Source organism: Podarcis raffonei, chromosome 9 (assembly GCF_027172205.1).
Source record: "Podarcis raffonei isolate rPodRaf1 chromosome 9, rPodRaf1.pri, whole genome shotgun sequence".
Taxonomy (NCBI): domain Eukaryota; kingdom Metazoa; phylum Chordata; class Lepidosauria; order Squamata; family Lacertidae; genus Podarcis; species Podarcis raffonei.
This window is the reverse complement of record NC_070610.1, coordinates 34,114,571-34,125,355: the sequence shown is the minus strand read 5'-3', so window position 1 is coordinate 34,125,355 and position 10,785 is coordinate 34,114,571. Positions and strand designations below refer to the sequence as shown.

Below are 10,785 nucleotides of genomic sequence, written 5' to 3'. Positions count from 1 at the left end.
CCACTCTCAGACCTGCCCATTCGGGTCAAGAGTCATCCCCCCGAGGAAAGAAAAGGGCTAAAGAAAGGAATTAATAAATAATTCAGACCAGGGGTTGCTGGAAAATTTAAAACAGGGATGCAGAAAAGGGAGGCATGGGGAAGTCGCTGAAATTGGGTATATGAAAAAATCTTTGAAATTATACATGTTTATATGTTGGTTTGTTAGTGTTTGTCTTTTGTATTGTCTTATATTATATGTTGAAAAACCAATAAAAATTTTTATATAAAAAAAAAGTGTCATCCCCCCCCCCACATACACAATTAAGTAATGCTGAAATACACATGTCCTAGACACTTGGACTTGGACTACAGATATTTATCCTGATTATGAATAAATTGTTGAGTTTCTATTCATTTATTTAAAATCCCACATGGAATTGGTACCACCCCTTCAGAAAAGAAGGCTGGGCACTTCTCTGAGTGAGTGATGCTTTGGAAGAAATCTGTGGCTTGCTGTCATAGAGGCCACCCGTTTTATGAGGCACAAAATTTCATGCTAAGAACTCAAAAGAAACTTTTGACAGACCATAATATGAAGTCTTTGGGTGCACACTTTCAAGTTCACTTACTTATTTTTTGACACACACACACACACACACACACACACATATATATATATGGACCTCTGGTGCCAAGGTTATGAGGTAAATACCATGTATGTAAGTGTGCTGATCAAGCCATTCTCAGGAAAAGGAGGTATACATAGGAAGCTGTCAGGTCATTGGTCCATCTAGCTCAGGATTTTCTACACTGACAGACCACAGTTGTCCAGGATTCTCCCTGATCTCTATTTGGAGATGCTGATGCCCGCTACCACTAAGCCATGGTCTTTCAGTACTGGCTTGATAAGTGTATGTTCTTTTAAACTGACCAATGGGACAGTATTAGAAAAGACTTATCTGAAGAAAAAGCTCTTTTCAATCTGCCACTCACAACAGGATGAATTGGTTTCCTCAGAAGTTGGCAGGATCTGTAAGTGAGTGAAAATTTGGGCTCTGTGGTTGAGAATTAGAGAAAGCTGGGCTCATTATGGGTTTTCCTCCTTCTTTAGTTCTTTTTTATTGATTTTGTTCATATATGAAACAGAAAGTGCTGGCACACATTAGCCTTATTTAGCACAACTGGGAGATATTGCGTGTACAGCAGGTCTTCTAACATAGCAGCGGCCAAAAAATTGAAAACAGAGCTGCTGCAATGAAAGGTATTTTGCAGCGGAGTATCCAATAAAATGGATGCTTTTGAAAGAGATGACTTTTCCTTAAACATATAAGAGAGCAGAGGAGACAGAGCAGCCCATCACCAAACAAATTTCAGCTGTATAAAGTTATGGCATGGTGTAAATAAAAAAACTACCATCTCCTAGGATTGCTAAAGATGCTCTGCTGCAGCATCATGTCCTCTTATTTTTGAAGGTCAGTGTGCATTCTTCTGTAGCCAAAAGAGGACCACTCATGCACCAAAGTAAGGTATTGGCATGCCTGAATCCTAAGGTTTGCAAAAAAGCCAGCATCTGCGAAGAAAACTGAGAGGATGGATGACCCCAAACATAGCCAATGAGGACTGAGAATGCCAGGCAGACACAGGATTAAAAAAAATCAGTGGGATGGGCAAGGCTGACAGACTGGAACATTGAACTGAATCACTGCACTCTACCACATTTTGTAGTTGCAATAATAGACTGCCAGTGATCAGAACCTTTATTCTAGGATGGTAGTCTTCAGACCCAACTTTAGCCCAAACTTGAGCTACAGCACCTTGTTTTTTAATGATATATATTTTCATGACAGTAGTGCAACGTAGGGCAAGTGTTGAAACCCAGGTTGAAGCCCAGTGTTTTAGAATACATCATAGGGCTCTCAGTGCTATACTCCAAATTACTTTTCATTGCCCATGTGCTCTAGATATAGGGGGTCAAATCTAATGCTACCATTCCACTAGTGCAGCACAGTTCTGTTTCCACAATGGAACTTTCCCTCTCCTCTCCCCTGCACCCTCAAAATCTGCTCCTGAAGGTGCTCCAATTCCTGGGAGCAGGTTTTAAGGGTGTGCGGGGAGAGGAAAGGGAAGTTCTGTTTCTTGAGCAGAACTCCCTGCACACAGCATTGGACACAACCCACAGATTCCTGCTGGTGTATCCTCAAATATAATTCCAGCTTTTTGCAGCATGAAATATCTGCAGAATTGTGCAGTATGCAGATTATTGTAAGCTATCAGTGGCAACGCCCAACATATGTCAAAAAGTACTTCAAATATATTAATTTTTTACCCCGTCATCTTATTTTGTAAATACTTGAAGGAAATTCAACAGAGGAGAATCCCGACCCTGATTCCTAAGTCTCTATTTATGTCTTTGAGATGTAGCCCATATGGTACAGAACATTGCAGCCAGCTGCTAATTAGGCACCCGGCATGCTCAGTACTTAAGGTCAGCTCAAACAAATAAGGACAAAGCTGTTGTATTAGTAGGATATATTATCCTGTGGATGAATTCATGCAGGTTCCATTAGCATTAATGAACAAGGCATTGCAAGTATCCAGAAAGGGGGTAGGAAGACAAATCCTCTGGAAATCATAATTGGCTGGATGCAATTGGTACTGCATGATACAAATGAAAGCACTGGTTGCCTATCCCAAATGCTAAGATTACAAGAATATGCTTCTCGTGTTGTTCAAGCTCATTCAGGAGTCATAAATGTTTCTTATAATGTCAGTAGTAATGTAAAAAATGGTAAATGATCCCTGGATGGTTAAGTTCAGTCAAAGGCAACTATAGGGGTTGCGGTGCCGTTTCGCTTCAGGCCAAGGGAGTGGCATTTGTCCACAGACAACTTTCTGGGTCATGTGGCTAGCATGACTAAACTGCTTCTGCCAAAATGAGACACTGGGACGGAAGCCAGAGCGCATGAAAAACAGTTTACCTTCCCACCTAAGTAGTGCCTATTTATCTACTTGCACTGGTATGCTTTCGAACTGCTAGGTTGGCAGAAGCTAGGACAGAGCAACGGGAGCTCACCCTGTCTTGTGGACTCAAACCACTGACCTTCCAATTGGCAAGCCCAAGAGGCTCAGTGGTTTAGACCACAGCGTACCTAATGCCAGTAATATGAATATCCATTAAAATGTAAATGGATGCCAAGCAAGGCTTTGAGAAATACCGTAGATATATCCTATAGATAGTATATTCAAGATGACACAACTGGGATTTGTGTTCTCATTGTATCACTGGGTTACCACTATGATGTTAAATATGTCAGGCCCAATCTGACTAAACTGAAGTGCTTTGATGGCCATTGATTTCAACAGAAAACTTAAAAAGCAATCCTGTACAAACTTACTTGGGAGTAGGTAAAAACACACACAATTGGAATCCAAATCTCTTCTATCTCAAATAACGTTAACAAGCCCCAGCTATGTTGTATGAATGTGGAGAGGGAGATGTGGGATGAGGGAACTATTATAGAACCAAACACAAAGGAAAATTAAATAATTTGTCTGTTGGCACAGATTTCTGAGCTTCCAGAAACTCACCGAGTCATTTTTCTCCAATGACAATAATTAATCTCACTCCCAGACTGCACAGCCAAACATTTTTTTAATGAGCTTGTTAAGTGTGCTTACCTATCCTTGTTAACTCTGGGGTGGGAGAGTTTTATAGAAACTTGGAGCAGATGCTGGCAAGACAGATCTACCGTGTGGTCGTTTAATCAGAAATACCATGCAATGAAATATTAAAGATAAAATATTGGCCTTGGATTTCCCCCTCCTCTGTTTTGGTCGGCGTACACAGAGGCTATTATAGTGACTATTTCCATGCTAATTAAAAGAAAACTTAGATCTTGAATGCCATACAGTGGGTGTAAATTATTACAGTGGTTTCACATTTTCATGTGATTGAGGCAACAGAAGTAAGCTCATAAACAAGATACTACTAATTATACAGAGGAGAAGTCATAAAGTCACCAGTGGATGCATGCCTTATATTCATGGACACATCGTTAAAATGTTCAGACTTGCTATCAAATTCTACATTTAATACTAGACCCAACAGCATTAAACCCTCCCAACAAGAAAATCAGATTGGTTAATGATCCTTTTTTGTCACACAAGTTTTATATGTCTGCTGTTGAAGCAGCTGGGTGATTTTCTGTTTCTGGACAGCTTAATCACTGGATGATTAAAATAATTTTTATCTGTGCTACTTGGTACATATAAAGTCTGAAGATGTTTCAACATCCTGAGTTGCAAGTAGACATATTTAACACATAAGAATGTTTTGTTTTTAAAGTTTTTACACATCTTGTCTTTTTTTTAGTTTTTGCTTTGGGGTGTGTGAACTTAAATAAATAAGTAGTTTATTTATTTTAAAAAAATGTATATATCTCTATTCAGAAAAAAAGGAATCAGAGTGGTTTACAACCACTTGTAGGGTCTGGGTTCTGTTTGCTTTACTGTAAGAGTTGTTTGTTTTTTAGTCGTCGTTGTCATTTTTTATTTGGAAGTTCCTTCTGTTTGATGGCATCATAAATAAAATGGCCTTAGTGGCATAGAGTGTCTTCCATCAATTTTGGCTCATGGCCCAGCATTGGCCTAATCTAGACAAGGACAGCCTAAGTACTATTGTCTACACTCCGGCTATTTCTAGGCAATGCGTTCTGCATGGCATTGCCTTCCTGGGTGGTTTGGAAACTGTAATGGGTGCAGAATTCAGCAGCCAGGTGGCTCACCAGAGCAAAGCATTATAAGCACCTAGCACCAATCCTGACCCAACTGCACTGCAAGCAGCAGCACCCTTTCCAGTGCCAACCAGGTATGGAAAAATGTGGCATCAGTTTGCCATTTTTTCCAGTCTTATGTTGTCCTCCACATTTCTATATCAGTTTGTGATTTTTTTTGGAAATGTTATCGTGAATATTCATTAGGATCTTAGTGTCAATTTCTCAAAACATGCGCAATTTTTGGTATGCAATTTCCCCCAATAAGCATATTTTTGCAAAGTGATTTCCCCTAACAGAATGCATTTTTGTGTCTTGTATTTTCTTCTTCTAATATATGCATTTATATGCACACTCCCCCCTGGTGTATATTTATTTTTGTACATATAACCTGGCTGAAGAACTGCATTGTGCAATTCAGGGACATGCAAATTTTGAAGAAAGGCTGTTTTGGTTGGTGTATTGCTTTGGAAAGGGCAAAGTAGGTAGGCTCACTTTTAAATGTGAACTTAATTTAATGTAAGATAGCCTGGTAACAACAGGTGTCTCATCTTATTTCTCTCTCTCTCTGCTTGACACAGCCATGTATGTGTCATCTAGGGCAACAGATGCAGGATTCCCACTGCCTTATGGGGGTCTTCTCAGAAGAACAAGATCAGCAAGCTCCATTCCAAGTCTCCTATTTGGCAACTTCTACTCCTGATCTCCCAGGCACTTTAACAACCAGTTGCATACTCTAAACAGTCTACGCAATGTGAGAGGACAACACACCCTTGAGTGGGTCCAGAAACCAGTACAGCTCAGATATCCAATTCAGGCTCGGGTTCCTTCGGGCGAACCAGCAAAAGCTGCAGCAGGAGGAAGATGAGCAAGTGCTGTGGGCTTCGGACAGCCTAGAAGCTGCGCAGTCATCGCCGAGACCAGAAATGGCATGACAAACAATACAAGAAGGCACATCTGGGTACCGCTTTGAAAGCCAGCTGTTTTGGGGGAGCTTCCCATGCCAAAGGAATTGTCCTGGGGAAAGTTGGTGTTGAAGCTAAGCAGCCAAATTCTGCCATCAGGAAGTGTGTCCGAGTTCAGCTCATCAAGAATGGAAGGAAAATAACAGCCTTTGTTCCTCATGATGGTTATCTGAACTTCATTGAGGAAAATGATGAAGTCCTGGTTGATGGGTTTGGTCGAAAAGGGTGACATTCTCGGTGTTCACTTCAAGGTTGTTAAAGTAGTCAATGTTTCTCTGTTAGCATTGTACAAAGGCACGAAAGAGAGACTAAGATAATAATATCTGTGATGCTGCATTCAGCTATAATAAAACTTCTCATTTGACAATATGTTTCTGAGGAATCTTTTCATAGTAGTTCAGCTTTTTGTAGCATGGAAGTAATTTCACTGCAAAATTCTCTCTTGTGCAAGTTGGGTTGTTTTGATTTTTACATGGCTTTTCTTACTGGTCCTGTACAAGTGTGGTTTCTAATTGGACTGTATATGATTGCAGCCTCAGTTGCAGAAGAATTTAGTTCCATTCTGAACCACAGAAATGAAAGCGGTATAAAGGAATTTCTACATATTAGCAACACTTTAAAATTCATTGAGTCAGTTCTTTAATACTTGTGCAGCAGTGTGTCACTTTCTTTTAAGTATTGACATAACTAAATATTAAATGACAATTTTTTTGCTTGATGCTTATGTTGCTGAGCTTGCTTATTTAAAAAAGGAGAAAACTAAAAAAAAGAGAGAGATATCCAATTCAGCAGTAAATTCAAAATTATAGAAGGTAGGAAATGGGGAATGACAGTGAATATGCAGTTCAAAATGGAAATAAACACTCATATTTTTATTTAATTTATCACATTTCCTCCAAGTAGCTCAAGATGGTGCACCCAGCTTCATGGCTGAGTGGAGATTTGAAGCTAGGGTCCTAGGTTCAAGGGTAAACTCAGCCTTTCTCAATGCAGATGGTCTTGAACTGCAATTCCCATCATCCCTAGCCAGCATGGCCATTGGTCAGGGATGATGGGAGTTGTAGCCCAACAACATCTAGGGAAGCAGAGCTGAGAACGGCTGCTCTAACCACTGCTGAGTTCAGCCAGTTTCCCAGCCTAGCTTACCTCCAAGGGTTCTTGTGAGGGTAACCAATCACACAACTTTGAGCTCCTTGGAGGAATAAATAGATAATAAATAAAATTTACATCATGTCATGGCTAAAAACGTGACCTAAATTCCAAGAATCCCCTGGATAAAATCTCACCTCAGATACAAACACTCCAGATTGCCTCACATTATGTTTTAATCATCCGGCACTATTAGTTAAGTTATCAGCAAGTGAATTTATCCAATTCCTTTTCTTCACCACTTTTCCTTTCCTGAGTCTCTTTTCTGTGCTTGTACTGTCAAATCATTTACTCTGAAATAGCCCCAGGGCTGAAAAAATCACAGCCAAAATCTCTTAACTAGAAAGAATATTATGTGCATTTTTTCCTCTACTCACTAGCATTTGTGTATTTTTCACCAAATTATTGACAGATGACAATATCCTATAACAACTGACAATATACATAATAGGGGTTTCAGGCTCTTTCTACTTCTTCATATACATTCTGTGTACGTGTGTAAAATCTGCAATTTGCTGCCAACAATTATCTCTGTGTACTACCCTTATCTACAGACATTAAAGGATTCCTTAGACCCACTTGCGTGCATTCATTGTCTACCAATACTATTACAAGCATATCGTCACCATCCCATATTCGTCATGTAATTTAATGATTCACATAAGGACCTTTTTAAAAAGAAAAGAAAAGAAAGAAAACTCAGTCCTTTTCCTGTTACCAAAACATCTGCTCATAGGGGGAAAGAGAGAGAGAGGAGGGGAAAAAATCATCTTTGATTTGATTTTATTGCAGGATGCATGCTCAGTCGCTAGCCTGACGAACGCCAAGATGCAGGCGAAACTGTGTGGACCTTGCCCCTTTTTTGGAGTTAACCAGTGAAAAAGCTGCATCTGTTTATTCTCAGACATTAGAGCTACTAAAAGAATAAGACATCAGAGGCCTGTGAACGAGAAGCTCTTTTAAAACACACAAAGCCTTCGCTCCCGAATCCACCTTAACCAGTTTAGAGAAAGAGCTTTTGGCACCAAGTCTGCCTTCGGTGAAAGACTGATAATGATCACGAAAGACATTCTGTGGGCTCCTGCTCCGCTCACTTCAAAGGCCTTCTCTCTTAATCAACATTAAATCATCATTTTCCCCTTGCACACAGGACAGCTGTACACAATCTATTTGTTTTAAAACAGATTATGGCTAGTTTCCCTGCTAGAATATATGCTGCACTGATTTTTCTTTCCAAAGAGAGAGAGAGAGAGAGAGAGAGAGAGAGAGAGAGAGAGGTTTTTAACTGGTTTAGCTAGTATAAACTCCTTCCCATCTGTACAGTCTAAACATCTTTCCAGGATCTGGCCATTATTTTGGCAGTACCACATTATTTTATTGGTATCACAGGGGTGTGCACGATCTTCAAAGCATTCTCCCCAGTACAGTGTTGCAACTACGAATCAGGCTCATCCAGACCAGGCTGCCTTGAGCATTAGACTCCAGGAATTCCATCCTGGGTTTTAAAATGTGGTTTTCATTAGAACGAGGGTTTTTTTTTTTTAATGCTAGTCTCCCTACCTCAAACATTTGCAGGGATTGTTTCTTCTTTTTCTTTTTTTGCTCCTCTCCAAAATGCCAGTAATTGTATAAATTCCAGATTTTCGGTTGCATAGCCCATTGAACCCAACGGGACTTCACCTCTGATAAGATTTGTACAGAATTGCATTGTGAGCAGGACCTGGTTGACCTATGGGGGTGCCCACGAATTCTAGGATGACCAGAAGACATTTTATTGCCCAATTAAAGTAAATGTAGATTAAAAAAAGATAACTGTTGACTAATTAGTGTAAGGCCCCTTAAAAAATCAGCAGATTGCCTTTTCCCAGATCAGTTCCAAAGATATATTGCAAAGGGCAGTCCCTTTGTTTAGTAGAAGAAGAAGCATTGTGACCCTACAGTGACCCATCTCTAGGGTTGCTTGGCATTCTGTAGCCTCTTTTCTGTAGTCGGTTACCAGAGTGACAGCATATACCATCAGCAGAATTGAGCAGTAATAGAGCTTTGCTTGGACATTGGAAAGGAATCCTTTCCTGACCATACAAGATGGCACATTCACACATACCTTAGTTAAATCAGTAGGATCTCTCCATGCTGCCGCCTTTGAAAACTAGTTTAGCTACTATCAACCCCAGCTAGTACAGTTTGCAATATGGCCAGGTTTTTTTGTGAGGGAGCACACAACTTCTCTTTTACATCACTTACAATGGCTGCCAATCCATTTCTGGATACAATTCTAAATGCGGGTTATCACCTGTAGGGTTTTACAAAGTCTTGGGATCAGGAAGGATAAATAAAGACCTGTTTCCTCCCATATGCTGAGATTATTTGAAGAGGCCTCTTTCTGAGGTTTGGTAGGAAGAAACATAGGAAAGGGATTTATCAACCACACCATCCAGGTCTTGGAACTTCTTGTCTTTGGAGGTCCATTTAACCCCCTCCTTGCTGGCATTCCATCTTAAGTTACTTCTCTGATCATGTAAGGAGGCCGTCTCTCTGCAGCCCCTCCCACCAGTTTCCAAACCCCACCCTCCCATTATCAAAGAGCAGATTTTCAGGAGGTGCAGAAGCTGCAGACAGAAGGGAGATATGTGAAAATTCTAAACCATAAACCATGAACTCTGTTCATATTCACGGAAGTAAAGTTAGGATCAAGCAATTTAGGCTTTTTCCCCCTTCTTATTTCAGCACACCTCTGCCTGATGACCTGATTCTATTTACTCCCTTGTCATTAACTGCTGCTTTTCTTTTGTTGTCTTGGTTATGAAACTGTTCTAGGATTGTGGGCATTTGGAGAACTCATTTTGCTAGCCACCTTAGGTGGATTTTTAACAGAAAGGTGGAATGTATGTTACGTTAGTTAAGCTCTTGTTGAAATCAGTACACTTTTGTAACTCCATAGATTTCAACGGGTTTACTTGGAGTGTGTCTTAGATGTCCACCACTGTGGTCTAAACCACTGAGCCTCTTGGGCTTGCTGATCGGAAGGTTGGCTGCTCAAATCCACGTGACGGGGTGAGCTTCTGTTGCTCTGTCCCAGTTTCTAGCAGTTTGAAAGCACCTCAGTGCAAGTAGATAAATAGGTACCACTGTGGCGGGAAGGTAAATGGTGTTTGCGGGCACTCTGGCACTTGTCACAGTGTCCCGTTGCACCAGAAGTGGTTTTGTCATGCTGGCCACATGACCTGGAAAGCTGTCTGTGGACAAATGCCGGCTCCCTCAGCCTGAAAAGTGAGAAGAGCACCACACCCCATAGTCGCCTTTGACTGGACTTAACTGTCCAGAGGTCCTTTACAAACTTTACCTTTTACCACCCTGTGTATTTTAATAAATAATGAATAAATAACAATATTTTTTATTTTAATAATAATAATAATAATAGAAAGCAAGACAAAAATCCTCAAGACATAGTAGTTTTTTGCTTTTGTTTTGCTATGCAATGGAGGTCACTCTGAATTGTACTGATGACAGCTGTCTCCACATGCAATCTATTATCGCACATGGATTGGACAACATTCTTCACAGTCATTCAAATCACCCAGTCCGTGAACTGTTGCAGATGAGTGGCTTATTGCCCAGACAGAGAGTTGCCACAGAATGCAGTTTAAGGCAGTCCCCACATTGTGACTGTTCTATTATGTGAAGCAGCTTCTTAAATTCTTCCAGCTTAACTAAGAAACAAGTTAAAGGCACATCTAACCAGTGAGTGGAATACACAATGGTACTTGCTTAGTAGTAGCTGAAATGGGTTGGCCTTCTTCTAGCATTGGAGAGCTGGATCACTTCTCATGACAAAATCATCTTGGCAAATAATGACAATGTTCACCAAATGAGATTAAATGCAACGAAGGCATTTAATCAGCCATCACCTTAACCAGC

General features: G+C 40.4%; 1 pseudogene; it reads left to right on the top strand.

Annotated features, from left to right (window-relative positions):
• Positions 1-5,359: 5,359 nt before the first annotated feature.
• Positions 5,360-6,085, top strand: LOC128420891 (40S ribosomal protein S23-like; annotated as a pseudogene).
• The last annotated feature ends 4,700 nt before the right edge of the window (positions 6,086-10,785 follow it).